The 12,380-nt window shown below is 34.5% G+C and overlaps 1 long non-coding RNA gene across 1 annotated transcript in view; it reads right to left on the bottom strand.

Annotated features, from left to right (window-relative positions):
• LOC105546305 overlaps positions 1 to 12,380 on the bottom strand; it is a 162,435-nt gene that overhangs the window by 61,205 nt on the left and 88,850 nt on the right. Inside the window, exon 5 of the long non-coding RNA XR_001007074.1 lies at positions 11,100 to 11,103. This is a non-coding gene — a long non-coding RNA (uncharacterized LOC105546305). The remainder of the gene's footprint in view (positions 1 to 11,099; positions 11,104 to 12,380) is intronic.

The raw sequence follows: 12,380 nt of genomic DNA, 5'->3' as shown, positions 1-12,380 counted from the left end.
TAGCAAAGACTTGGAGTCAACCCAAATGTCCATCAGTGACAGACTGGATTAAGAAAATGTGGCACATATACACCATGGAATACCATGCGGCCATAAAAAGATGAGTTCATGTCCTTTGTAGGGACATGGATGTAGCTGGAAACCATCATTCTCAGCAAACTATCACAAGAACAGAAAACCAAATACTGCAAGTTCTCACTCATAGGTGGGAATTGAACAGTGAGATCACTTGGACACAGGAAGGGGAACATCACACACCGGGTTCTATTGTGGTGAGCGGGGAGGGGGAGAGATAGCATTAGGAGATATACCTAATGTAAATGACAAGTTAATGGGTGCAGCACACCAACATGGCACATGTATACATACGTAACAAACCTGCACGTTGTGCACATGTACTCTAGAACTTAAAAGTATAATAAAAAAAAAAAAGAAAAAAGAAAAAAAAAGCAAAAGGTATAGAACCAATATTCATTCATTGAGTATGTAACAAGTACCATCTAAACCCTTTATTTATTTCATTTAATCCTTGCAATACTATACAGTATGTATTATTACCCATTTTCAGAGGAAGGAACTGAAGCTCAGAGAGGTTAGATAACTTATCTAAGTTCACAAAGCTGGTAAATAGGGTTGCTGTAATTTGAACCCAGCCTTTTCAAATGCAGAATCCTTAATGACATCAATGAAGGAAATTACACTGTAATGATGAGATTGTTTGGCTTGCATAAGATAATGGACTTGAAAATATTTCAACTATAAAGCACTAAATAATTTTGAAAAAGACAATCATGAATTTGCTGATCATTAATAGTTTTTGACACAGTCCACATAATTAAGTTAAAAGAAAGACAAATGTTTTAACTAATGTTCAACAAGATAATGCCTAATATCTTGTGCCAGGAAATAGTAGGTGTGCAATAAATACTTGTGTTATTGAACCAAATTAACTTGATACTAACTAAAATAAAAATAGAAACAAATAAGTAAATATCTCTTAGCTACTCTCCATAAGCTACATGAATATACTGTCATTCTAGATATAAAAAATTAAATTTGCTGAATGATTATACATATATGTAAAATATTTAATTGACATTTCAGATAACTGATCATTAGGTAGAAAAATCTGTGGGTTATTTTTGGGAGTGGGAAGATATTCACATATATACAAAAAAAAACCAGAAATCACATACACAGAGTGGTATATTTAGTATCTAAGCAAACCAACACTAAATTGAATAAAAATCTAGAATGGATAAAATAATTAAGAATGTTTCCATTTTAACTCTGAAAATCTAATAATTAAAATTTTTAATCTGAACATTACCTTCCCTTTAAACAGAGCATTCCAGTAATTTCTAAAAATTTCCTATTTTGGATATTTGAAATAACAGCTCCTAATCATTTAAATAACTTGTTAAAATGCTGCTAAGTCAAAATTAAATGCCTATAGTTTTGATTCAAACAGGACCTGAACAATTTTTGCCTATTTTTATCAATATATAAAACATACACCACCTATACCATTAAGACGATTAAACCAAGTTAAGGCTATGTGTCACATAAATTTCCAAAGTTCAAATATTTTTGTTGTTGCCAAATGCACCAAGGGTGGCTTTTCCTTGCTATTACTTAGTTTAAAGTTTAAATTGCTACAGACAATCAAGGAACAAATTGGGACTAAAAACAATACATTACTGATGCACCAATAAAAATGAACAGATATGGATACTGTCAGATAAATGTTCTAAAATTTGCCATATATAAAGTAAACCAGTTTCTTTCTGAGAAATAAAGAGATGAATTATTCTTTTCTGCCAATATGTTCTGTTGATCTTTAGCAGATAGGATAAATTAATTCTAAAATATTTTATCTAAAAATACTTACAGTTCACTCTTACCTATTTAATCAGTATTGTCAGCCCAAGGGAAAATATTAAATATACAGAGGTTTCTTTGGAAGCCTCCCATTGCCTCACAAGTATATAATTAGTTACATTCCCCACACACTTTTTCCTACTCCAAGATTTCAATTATTATTAACAATCAGGTTAACTGAAGTTGGTATCCCCTTTCCCATCTGCCAGGCTTATTTGAGGTTTTAATAAACCCTTAAATATATATATAAAAGTATGCTTCAATATATACATTGAAGAATGCTATAGTATATTCTTAAAGACCAAACACACACACACACACACACACACACACACACACACACACACACTCCAATCCCTTGTTAAGATACAAAGGAATTGAGACTATCCCATAGAACAACAGACTCTGGTTGATATTCTGGAAAGTAGACCTTGCTTAGCCACCATTCAAATTTAAACCCTGGCACAGTATAGATTACCTACTCATGGATACTTGAGAAATTAATTAGCAACTCTCCAAGATCATTTATATAATTAGCTTTGAGTTCAAATGAAACTAGCTTATGAAAATATCAGTATCCTTTATGTCTTCTTTGTAAATAATTATAAATTATAGAATTTAGATTAATAAACAGAGCTAAAAGATAAATTAAAACTATAATATTAATATTACTTGATATTATTAACCAGAACATAATTATAAATAAAGTGGAAAGGGTTAACTAAATCAGCTGAGTTAAACTTATAACACAAAATTTATCTCCTCTAATGTTTCAATAATTATATTTTTCAGGCAATTTGTATATAAAATTGTCAATCTTATCACATGTATCACTTGTACAAGATTTGTTAAGATAGACCAAATTTTAATTGATTTAGAAAGTAAAACATGCTTAAGAAAAAGAATTGTATAGTAATTCTAATAACATGTCAATAACTTGTCACAGTTACTTGCTCAGGATCCTTGTCTTACTCACTGTTAGACTCCCAGAACCAAACTGCCTATAACAGTACAAGTACTCAGTAATATTAAACTGAAGTTCCATCTTTCAGCAGGCTGTACTAAAATTATTTTTTAAGAATGTCTTAGTCCATTCAGGCTGCTATAACAGAATACCATAGTCTAGATGGCTATAAGCAACAGAAACTTACTTCTTACAGCTCTGGAGGCTGGGAAGTCTAAGATAAAGGAACTAACAGATTCAGTGGCTGGTGAGGGCCTGCTTCCTAACTCATAGATGGGTGTCTAGTCATTCATTGTCTTCACATGGCAGAAGGGGCAAAGCAGTTCTCTGGAAGTATCTTTTTATAATGGCACTAATACCATTCATGAGAGCTCCTATGACCTAATCTCTCTACCCTAATCATGACTCTTATGACTTAATTACCTACTAAAGGCCAAGCCAACACACTGCAGATTAGGTTTCAACATATGAATTTGGGGAGAACACAAACATTCAGTCTATAGCAAAGATAATTTCCCATCCTGAAAATTTTAGTGTGTGTATGCCTACGTGGATTTTTCTGAGACAAAGATCCATATCTGTCATCAGGGACTAAAAGGACTATATGACTCTAAAAAGTTAAAAGCTATAGACCTGCACAAAATATGGATGGCTGAACACAGCCCGTGTCTTTTAAACACACAGCAGAAAGCACCTCTAGAAATAGTTGAGAAGAGGAAGGAAAGTCAACTCTAGAAGAAAAACAAAGGAATTTTGTTGCTTTTTTTCACCTGTTTGTTTGTTGCCTTTGTTATTCTGCCTACATTAACCAGAATTAGCAGATTACTACAATTTTTCACTTGATTTCAATGGAACAAATGCAGCCACTGATACAATCACAGGACAGCACACCCTAGAAGGGAACACAACTGCTTTCATTAAGTTAAATGTACCTATCGCAGGATGAGTAAGTATCTTACTAGATAATTCCTTTTGAATCTAGAGTTTAGCTTATTAAATATTCCTGTCATTAACTTTTGTAATCATCATTTGCTACAACTCAGTAAAACAGTTGCTAAATCTCATATGATAAAAGAAAGCTAGATTTCATATTAATTGCCCCTTTCAGTATCACTTAATTTTCTTCCTTTAATTTTGAGCACACCTGTTTTGTAGGTGATCACCACACAGCCTTGACCCCCCACATTCACTGTATGTACTTCATGCCAGTAATTAAAATGCTATAATTCCACATCATTATATTAAGCAACAGCCAAGTTCCAGATTTTACACTGTCTGATTACTAAAATCACATTAGTTCACTACTAGAGTTTAGTCACTGTATCAACTATTGGTATTAAATCTTTGAAAGCAATGAAAGTTAACAATGCTATTTTTATGTTGTGCCAAAAAATCATTCAGTCTGTTTTCTCTTTTTGATTACAGTTCATTTAAGGGAAAAATGTTGCTGTATGGTTTGACAATGTTCTATGTGTCTTCGGCTGATAGAACACACAAAACGTTTGAATAGGCCCATTTATTTGAGCAGACATATTAAATAATACTTTAAATGTGAACATGCATGTCATAAATTTTGTAGTCTCTTTAAAGTAGGATAAATCTGGTACTTAAAGTAGCCTTTGTTCAAAGCCATTTTTTTTGTAACAGTCATAAAGGGACTCTGATTTGTGCTGCATGAACAATGCCAGCATCATCATTTTAATGTTATCCATATGGGCTTCTAATAATAGATAAGAGTCTACATTTGTATTATATGTCTTAGAGACATTTAAAATCTAGATAAGGAAAGGCTGAATTCATTGGCCCCATAGTTAAAGGAAAGCAGACCCTAATTAAAAGAATTCTGTTCTGAATTAACTAGTTTGACATGTGCTAATTGACAGTTCCTGTGAAATGGTTCTAATTAAAGTCAATATGTCTTTTTCAATTAAAAGGAAATTAAGAATATACTAATATACATTAACAACTTAATCTGCCTTCAATATCCCATACATCAGCTGCTTTTCCTTCCTAACATTATTGGAAAACCATCTGACATGAATCATCTACTGTTTGCTTATGGTATCTCATTATTACTTCACACGAGCACAGCAGTAGTAGATATCCCCTCGAGGAAGAAGATAACCTGCACATACTTTGATTTTTTCAGAACTCCTAACTCTTAGTTCATTAACTATAAACCACCTTTTTGAATTGAAAAAAAAAATGGACATTTCTTAATAAGAATCTTTGCTAAACGAAAACAAAGACAAGTGTTCTCAATTAGTTGGTCTTTTTACTATAGGCCTTAGAGGTAATTGCATTCTGCTGTAAAGAAGGCTGGACTAAGTTTTCATCATTTGGTTTGATTCAAACCAAAGCTTGATTTAAGCAACATACAACAAAAACATTTTTCAAATCATGTTGTTTCCCAGGTGAAACTTAGGGTAAATATCAGGTGGGAATACTTTGCATTGTATATATAACAGGAAATAGAAAGCAAGTTTGCTTAAATGCCTGCACTAACAGAAGGCCCATGTATACAATGAAAATGTAGCATTAGAGAAGTTGTTTATAGCAACATATTAAATATTCAAATGTACATTACCAAAGCTATGATGTTAGCAATTTCAGTTCCAGAGAAAGTAATATTAAACTGAAACATCAATACTAATGTACATGACATTAACATTACATGGAGAACAACAAAAAAGATTAAAACTATTTGTTTCTTAGTAGATGATTATAATTTAGACATTTTAATTACAAAAAAAGGGTATTTTAAGGAAAGTTTTTACACTATCAAGATACTATACGCAATTTTTCATTATATAGCTAATATTTTGATAAGCATTCCATCACAACCCCCTTTCTGCAGAGTTTAGAATTCAACATGAAATGCAACAACTTAAATCAACAGGAAATTATTTTACTTATTTTCACCAAAATTTGTGTTTAATTTAGACCAAGAAAAAAGGTAAACAAGTCTCTTCCACTTTGCCACTTTTATTCACTCACATCTTTAAAAGATGAAATTTGCTATCACCTGTAGCATTCTGAGTAGCGATGAGAGAGGCAGCTAGCCAATCAGCCAACACAATCTCTCATTGAAAGCATTTTTCCCCAAATGTACTCTATTATTCTTTCTGAGTAGTTACCAAAAACTTAAATGAAAATCATCTTAAGTGGAACTCAAAAAGCATCTGAAGTCTAGTGAATTTCCAGAATGAGTAAACACATATTAATCTACTTTCAATAAAGTGCCTCCTCATAATTATAAATACAATCAGACTCAACAGTCAAAATGCAGTGCTATGTATTACCATGTGGAGCCCCTAGTTTGATTTCCAATCCTGGGACTTGCTCCTCAAGCTGGCATAGACTGGAAATGCTGCAATAACAGCATGTACTCAGCTTTTTTAAATGGGAAAGAAGCCAATGCAGCAACTTTTCTGCCCAATTAAAGAGCATTGTCTATAGCAGGCCTACACAACATAAGGCCTGCAGACTGCATACAGCCATGAAGCAATTGATTCATGACCCACCCACAGATTTGGGAAGGGGGACTAAGTAGAAAGACATACAATATGGCATATATGTCAGCAATAAGAGAAAAGACTGTTCCACAGACTCCATCTCTCAGTTCACGTTACAATGACAATGCTAATCTCAGGATGGCAATCAACGTGATCTGTCAATCCTCCCAAGGAAGACATCCACTCTACCAATGCTGCACTTGTATAAAAACTTACTAAAGGGCAGGTTTTGTTGTTGTTGTTTTGGTTGTTTTTTATTTTTTGTTTTTTTGAGAAGGAGTCTTGCTCTGTCGCCTAAGCTGGAGTGCAGTGGTGTGATCTCTGCTCGCTGCAACTTCCACCTCCCGGGTTCAAGCAATTATCCTGCTTCAGCCACCTGAGTAGCTGAGATTACAGGTGTGTGCTACCACGCCTGGTTAATTCTTGTATTTTTAGTAGAGATAGGGTTTCACCATGTTGGTCAGGCTGGTCTCAAACTCCTGACCTTGTGATCTGCTCACCTCAGCCTCTCAAAGTGCTGGAATTACAGGTGTGAGCCACCACACCCAGCCAAAGAGCAGTTTTATATACTGAACTGAAATTAGGAAAACCCTGTAGCATTCATCTGAGGGTTTATACTATTTGAACCATTTATAAATATTTATTGATGATCCTTATGGTTTATATTTTCTTATAGAAACTTATTTTCATTTCTTTCTCTTACTCCTCCCATTCAATTACCAATGAGTGACTAACTTATTTAAACTGGAAAGCTTTTAAGAATGAACATGGAGGAAAGTGATGTCATGGAAGACAGTGGAGTAGGATGAATCCCTTTACCAAAACAATTGAGTTGACACGAACTGTCATAACCAACTACTTCAGAACTCAAGTCTAGCTGAACATTTGCAGTGTCTAGAGGAGTGCTTGATGAAGAAAGAAACTAGTAAATTTTGGTGAATGTCAGTGTTATGTATAGCAACTACTATCCTTAAGCCCTGTGGAAAGCAGCATGGGGACAATGGCCTGTATGTCTGGTGCAATTTGCTAGTGCCAAAGTGAACAACAGGAACCTTCTCTTAAAAAAAAAATTGGTTTTCTGTATTTTGATCTGTTTGGAAGTTCACTGAGGGGCCAGTACACAGGTGGTTCAACCATGATGGGCTGAAGCAACTTCCCAGGCATCAGCTGAAGGAAGTTAAAAAGAATATACTTTACTTTTCTTCTCTTACAAAATCCAGGCATTTAAGAAAATCTCTGTCAGTGTGTTGGCTGACCATGAAGATAACAAAACATAGGCTTCAGGAACCACACATAACAAGGAATATAGTTTTTTCAAAACAATTTGGAAAAGTCCCTAAACAAATGAACAACTGCTGCCTTCATCAAGCAACAACAACAACCCTTCATGTAGAAGGCAAAACTTGATTTCCAAAATTGCCACATTACAGTATTCAAAATGTCCAGTTCTCAACAAAAAAAATTATGAAGCACACAAAAAACAGAAAAGTATGACCCATTCGTGGGGAAAAAAATGAGAGAGACCATTCCTGAGGAAGCCCAGATGTCGAATTTACTAAGCAAAGACTTTAAAATTAACTGGCTTAAAGATGCTCAAAGAATTAAAGGAAACCATGAGTAAATAACTAAATGACATTAGGCAAACTATTTATAAAAGAGTAAGAAATATCAATAAAAAATAGAGATTATTTTTTAAAAAGAACCCAGTAGAAGTAATAGAGATGAAAAATATGAGAGATTAAAATAAAAATTCACAAGAGGGGTTCAAAAGCCAATTTGCTCAGGCAAAAGAAATATTTATCAAACTTGAAGACAGGACAATTATACTTACCCAGTCTTATGAACAGACAAAAAAAATGAATGAAGCAAAATAAACAGAGTCTATGGGACCTATGGGACATCATCAAGTACACCAACATACACATTATGGGTTACAGAAACAGAAAAGAGAGAAAGGAAGAAACATTATCCAAAAACTTCCAAAATTTGATGAAAGATGTGATGCTACACATCCAGGAATCTCAACAAACTCCAAGCAAGACAAACTCAATGAGATCCACACAAAGACACATTATAATCAAACTGCCAATAAAGACAAAGAAAAAAATCTTGAAATCAGCAAGAGAGAAGGGATTTATCACATACAAGGCATCCTCAGTAAGATTAACAACCTATTTTTATGAGAAACTATGGAGGTCAAAAGGGAGTGGAATAAAATATTTAAAATACAGAAAGGGAAAAAAATGCCAATCAGGAATTTATATACAGCAAAATACTTCAAAAATGAAGAAGAAATTAAGACATTGACAGATAAAAGTTCACTGACAGACTTGCCCTACAAGAAATGTTAAAGGAATTCTTCAGGCTGAAATCAAATGATACTAAACAGTAACTTAAAGTCATACAACGAAATAAAAGTCACTGATAAGGTAACTACATCGGTTAATGTAAAACCTAGTATTAATGTATTTTGGGCATGTAATTTCCCTTTTTATTTCCTGTATGATTTAAAACACAAATGCATAAAACAATAATTATAAATCTATGTTAATGGGCACATATGCATAAAGATACAATTTGTGACAATAACAACATAAAGGGAAAAATGGAGCTGAGTAGGAGCAGAATTAATGTATGCTGCTGAAATTAAGAACTAGATTGTTATAAATTTAGAATATTAATTGTAATCCCCCATGGTAACTACTAAGAAAATAATTTAAAATATATTGAAAAGGAAATGAAGAGGATATCAAAATATTACACTAAAAAATCCAATCAAACACAGAGGAGGCAATATTGGAGAAACTGAGAAACAAAAAAGACGTGATATATAGAAAATACAATAGCACAATGGCAAAAATAAGTTCTTCATTATCAGTTGGCACTATAACTGTAAATGAATTAAACCAATTAAAAAACAGAGATGGTAGAACAAATTTTTTAAAAACATGATCCAGTTAGTTGCTGCTTATAAGAGACCAATTTTAGACCCAAAGACATAATAGGTTAACAATGAAAGGATAGAAAAAAATATTCCATGCAAACAACAACAAAAAGAGAGCCAGGTTGGCTATCCTGATATCAGCAAAAAATGGATTTTACATCAAAAACTATTGCAAAAGACAAAGCAATATATTTTATAAGGATAAAAGGATCCATTCATCAAATGATATAACAATTATAAATGTATACACATCAAGCTAGAGAGCCTGAGAATGTATAAAGCAAACAGTGACAAAACTGAAGAGAGAAAATAGGCTAGAAGACAGGACAACTATATAATTAGGATAATAATTGGAAACTGTGGAATAATAGTTGGAAACTTCAATAGCCCACTTTTAGTAATGGATAGAACACATAGAAAATAAATAAGGAACCAGATGACTTGAACAACACTATAAAGCAACAAGGCCTAACAGACATATATAGAACACTCTACCAAAAATGGAAGAATATGTATTCTTCTCAAGTTTACATGAAACATTCTCCAGAATAAACCATAATTTAGGTCATAACACAATTTTCAATCAACTTCAAAATATATAAATCACACCAAGTATCTTCTACAACAACGAAATGAGGCTAGAAATCAATAAAAGAAGGAAAACTAGAAAATTTTCAAGTTCACAGAAATTAAATAACATATTCTTAAACAATAGGTTAAGAAAGAAATCACTAGAAAAACAGGAAAATACTTTCAGATAAAATGCAAATCAAAGCACAACATACCAAAATGTATACGAGGCAGCAAAAGCAGTATTCAGGGGAAATTTTTATAGCTGTAAACACCTATATTTTTTTAAAAATCTCAAATTAACAACCTAACTTTACACCTTAAGAAACTAGAAAAATAAGTGCAAATTAAACCCAAAGCAAGCCAAAGAAATAATAAAGATTAGAGAAAAGATAAAATATAAAGGAGAAAAACAATAGAGAAAAATCAACAGGAACAAAAAATGGTTTGTTGATAAAAATCAACTGTAGAAATTACTATGGTGGCTGTCAAGATGGCCAAATAGGAACAGCTCTGGTCTGCAGCTTCCAGCGAGATCAACACAGGAGGCAGGTAATTTCTGCATTTTCAACTGAGGTACCTGGCTCATCTCATTGGGACAGGTTAGACGGTGGGTGCAGCCCACAGAGGATGAGCCGAAGCAGGGTGGGGCATCACCTCACCCAGAAAGCACAAGGGTTCAGTGAACTCCCTCCCCTAGCCAAGGGAAGCCATAAGGGACTGTGGCATGAGGAACAGTGCACTCCAACCCAGATATTACGCTTTTCCCACGGTCTTTGCAACCCACAGACCAGGAGATTCCCTCCAGTGCCTACATCACCAGGGCCCCGGATTTCAAGCACAAAACTGGACGGCCATTTGGGCAGACATTGAGCTAACTGCAAGAGTTTTTTTTTCATACCCCAGAGGAGCCTGGAATTACAGCAAGACAGAACCATTTGCTCCCTTGTAAAGGGGGCTAAAGCCAGAAAACCAAGTGGTCTAGCTCAGCAGATCCCACCCCCACAGAGCCAAGCAATCTAAGATCAACCGGCTTGAAATTCTCACTGCAAGCACAGCAGTCTGAAGTCAACCTGGGACGCTCTAGCTTGGTAAAAGGAGAGGCATCTACCATTACTGAGGCTTGAGTAGGTACTTTTCCCCTCACAGTGTAAACAAAGCCTCTGGAAAGTTCCAAGTAGGCAGAGCCCACTGAAGCTTGGCAAAGCCGCTGTAGCCAGACTGCCTCTCTAGATTCCCCATGTCTGGGCAGGGCATCTCAGGTTAGACGAATTGTTAACTAGAATAACCAGTTTAGAGAAGAAAATAAATGACCTGATGGAGCTAAAAAACACAGCATAAGAACTTCGTGATGCTTACACAATTATCAATAGCTGAGTCAATTAAGCAGAGGAAAGGATATCAGAGATTGAAAATTAACTCATCGAAATAAAGTGTGAAGCCATGATTAGAGAAAAAAGAATAAAAAGAAATGAACAAAACCCCCAGAAATATGGGACTATGTGAAAAGACCAAACCTATGTTTGATTGGTTTACCTGAAAGTGATGAGGAGAATGGAACCAAGTTAGAAAACACACTTCAGGATATTACCCAGAAGAACTTCCCCAACCTAGCAAGACAGGCCAACATTCAAATTCAAGAAATACAGAGAATATCACAAAGATACTCCTCGAGAAGAGCAACCCCAAGACACATAATCCTCAGATTCACCAAGGTTGAAATGAAGGAAACAATGTTAAGGGCAGCCAGAGAGAAAGGTCAGGTTACCCACAAAGGGAAACACATCAGACTAACAGCTGATCTCTCTGCAGAAACCCTGCAAGCCAGAAGAGAGTGGGGGCCAAGATTCAACATTTTTAAAGAAAAGAATTTTCAACCCAGAATTTCATATCCAGTCAAACTAAGCTTCATAAGTGAAGGAGAAATAAACTCCTTTACAGACAAGTAAATGCTGAGAGATTCTGTCACCACCAGGCCTGCCTTATAAGAGCTCCTGAAGGAAGCACTAAACATGGAAAGGAAAAACTGGTACCAACCACTATAAAAACTTACCAACTGGTAAAGACCATTGACACTATGAAGAAACTGCATCAACTAACAAGCAAAATAACCAATTAGTATCATAATGACAGGATCAAATTTACACATAACAATATTAACCTTAAATGTAAGCAGGCTAAATGCCCCTATTAAAAGACAGACTGGCAAATTGGATAAAGAGTCAAGACCCATCAGTGTGCTGTATTCAGGAGACCCATCTCATGGGCAAAGACACACATAGGTTCAAAATAAAGGAATGGAGGAACGTTTACCAAGCAAACAGAAAGCAAAAAAAAAAAAAAAGCAGGGGTTGCAACCCTAGTCACTGATAAAACAGACGTTAAACCAACAAAGATCAAAAGAGACAAAGAAGGGCATTACATATTGGTAAAGGAATCAATGCAACAAGAAGAGCTAACTATCCTAAATATATAGGCATCCAATACATAAAGCAAGTTCTTAGCT

Source organism: Mandrillus leucophaeus, unplaced genomic scaffold, assembly GCF_000951045.1.
Source record: "Mandrillus leucophaeus isolate KB7577 unplaced genomic scaffold, Mleu.le_1.0 Scaffold353, whole genome shotgun sequence".
In the NCBI taxonomy this organism is placed as follows: Eukaryota; Metazoa; Chordata; class Mammalia; order Primates; family Cercopithecidae; genus Mandrillus; species Mandrillus leucophaeus.
Note: the sequence above shows the minus strand (reverse complement) of the source record. Positions and strands in the feature narration are given on the sequence as shown.